Genomic DNA, 3,142 nt, shown 5'->3' with positions numbered 1-3,142 from the left:
AGAGGTGTGACCGCAGATCCAATGGCTGAACGGAGCCGCGTGCACGCGGGTCTGGGTCGTGAAGTGCTGTAAATATACTGCCTCCTCCTGGAGATTTTAATAACGTCTGTTCTCCAGCTTACTTCACCGTGAGATCGCGCTGCACAGTACTCACGACATATGACATACGTGTTGACCAGCGGCTACGTCACGTCACGTCACACGTGAGACTCCCAGGCGGCAGCAGGCCACGAGTCGTTCAGTTTGGGGGAGCCGACGTCACGCTCGCATTTTCAACGGCACGGGGTCGGCGTCCCTGACCCCCCGTTGTTCGAGGGCCAACTGGGTGCCAAAGGGGGCGTGTCCGGGGCGTGTCCACGATCGCGGCGAAGAGAGGCACTTTGTCCTAAAGCGAAGAGTCGGGCCGTTCCAGTGTGTGAAACAGGCCAGGAGGGAGGCTCGGGCGGCTGCTCCGAGAGCTGGGGGGCGGCCACCCCCGTGAACGCCAAGTCCGAGACGAAGCCACGAGGCGGTGCACGTGAGGCCGAGCGTGCTCCGTCTGTGTGGACGGGTTTATTCGCAAGACGGTCGACCCTTCTAAGGTCAGGTGATGCGTCTTTTGGGGCCAGCATCACCCCCGGAAGCTGAGCCCGCCGCCTGCCCTGGGGGCCACCGGCGCTGGTTCCCTCGGCCCCCGCGGCCGGCCCCACGTGTCCCCAGAGGGGGGCACGTCCTTGAACCTTCGCTTTTCTTAATTTAAAGTTCTTCACACCCGAAGCAGCTTCGCTTCCTTACAAAGCTGGGCCCGATTTCTGAGGTGACTCTGCTGTCCCCTTGACGGACGGGCAGCCAGGCTCAAACCTCTCACTGTTCTTTAGCGAGTGTCCACCTCCGATGACACTGTTTTCACCCTTTCCAAATCAGACCCTGCCACACAGAAGGTGGGGCCCGGTGCCCGGAGCGTCCTGGAGGCCAGCGTCCACGTGAGGAGGCACCTGGTGCGGCTTCGGCTCGGGGCCCTGGGGTCATCGGACCCCTCCTGTGGGTCTCCTCTCCGAGGTGAGAAACACCCACTAGCAGGTGTCCAGTGCAGAGCCAGCCTTCCGGGGTTAAACACGGACCGAGCGTGACTCCCCCAGGCCCCTGTCTACACCGTCCACTCATGCTTCCTCTGAGGACACAGCAGCCGCGTCGTCATGTGGAGGCTCTGTGGGCCGCCTGTCCAGGAGCCGACCTCCCCCAGGCTGGCGCTGTCCATCCCATGTGAAACAACCAGTTCCGTCTGGTCGCCGACAGGTGGCTTCCGCTCCCTGGAGGCCAGAAGCGGGGCTGTCCACACAGAGGGCCGCTGGACACTTGCCCATTCATGTCTCCCGGGGAGGTGCCCTGCCCAGGCTCAGCCTTTGGACAGCTGTCACCCCACAGGGACGGGGACAGGTGTCCAGACACCTTCAGGCCCCTGAGGTCACGGGCCACTGACCGCGGTCCACACTGACCGCGATGAGGGAGAGCCGGCGAGTGACACCTAACCATGGGTGTCTGATCGGGGACATTGGGGAGAAGGCTCCCTCTTCCTTCTCCACACGGCCCTGGCCCCCCAGGTGGGCTGGCCTCGGCAAACACGGGGACGTTTGCACACGGCGCCTCCTCCCTGGCTCTGGATCAGTCCTGGCCCTTCGCACAATGTGGCCATGGCAGTGGTCCCCTGGGCACGGGGCCCTTCTACGCTCAGACCCAGCCGGACAAGCTGACCGTGCGCTGAGAACCCGGAGCCCCATGGGGGGAGCCCAAGGACATGACGGGGGCGGCGTCACCCCCGGAGCCTTGGAGCTGCGGCCACACCCCGGGGCCCCTCCTGCTGGGCCACGATCCAGTCACAGAGGGCACTGCTAAGACCGATGACCACAGAGCATGTGGTGACCTGGTGACCGCGTCTTTCCTGTGTGGCTGGAGGGACTGCCTTGCAGGCCCTGAGGGATAATGTCACACCTCTGTTTGATCTGCTGTCTGATATCGATTACATCCCAGACTCTGTGACCTGTTTACTCTTAGATCTGTGCCCTAAAGAGATGCAAACGGTTCCTGGCCAGTAGCAACCAGGACCCCAAAGGGTATGGTTTCCTCACCCCGGGGACATTAAGCAATTCTGTAACTAACTGAACAGTCTGAATCCAAAATTCTTCCTTCAATGACTAGAAACACTCAGTTCCTCAAACATTCTTTGACCCAGCTTTCCTGCCCAAACCATGGGCTCTCGGCTCAGCCTTAAGAGGAAGGAAGTCCTGACACCGGCCACGGCGCGGATGGACCTGGAGGACACGGTGCTCAGTGAAGCGAGTCAGTCACAGAAGGACACGTCCCGTGGGATCCCACTCACGGGAGGTCCCCAGAGGGGTCAGATCCACAGAGACAGGAAGTAGGCGGTGGAGCCGGGGTTGGGGGAGGGGCTGGGGGTGAGAGTTTAACGGGGACAGAGTTCCAGTTGGAAAGATGAGAAAGTCCTGGAGGTGACGGTGTGGCTGTGCCGGATGCCACCGAGCTGTGCGCTCGTCCCTGGTGGAGACGGTCGATTTCAGGCTACATGTATGTTACCACCGTTAAAATTTTACCTTACGCTACATCAGACCTACTGGTGAAAGGCACAAGAGGCAAGCCTTCCAGAACAGAGGAGACATGTGACCTTCGGCAAAAAGCTCCCACACAGCCCACAAACGCCACCAACCACCAAGGCAATAGTCGATAAACTGGATTTCAATGAAACCCGGAATTCAAAAGGCCTCCATTAACGGGGAAGGGAAGACAGGAGGGAGGAGATGTTTGCAAATCCCCTAAAGCAAAGGCTGGGTGGTCAGCACAGCTGAAGAATCTGCGAGTCGGTGGAGAAAAGGGAGCTCGGAAAGAATGGGGGGGCTGGGGGGGGCGTCCAAACAGCACAGGCACAGTCAGTCACTGCGGCAGGTGGGCTGGAGGGCCTGCCAGGCGGTGGGCGGGGTCAGCTGCAGGCCACGCCTCCGCTGTCCCCACACACACCCAGGTTCCACTTCCAGGCGGAGGTGTTCAGACCAGCTGCAAGCAGAAAGCCCCGAGGGCCCAGACGACAGATCGGATCCTGAAGGAGCGAAGGGGTCCCCAGGGGCCACCTGCGAGGACCTTCAGGACCACA

Source organism: Pteropus vampyrus, unplaced genomic scaffold, assembly GCF_000151845.1.
Source record: "Pteropus vampyrus isolate Shadow unplaced genomic scaffold, Pvam_2.0 Scaffold157, whole genome shotgun sequence".
Classification (NCBI taxonomy): Eukaryota; Metazoa; Chordata; class Mammalia; order Chiroptera; family Pteropodidae; genus Pteropus; species Pteropus vampyrus.
This window is presented reverse-complemented; position numbering follows the sequence as displayed.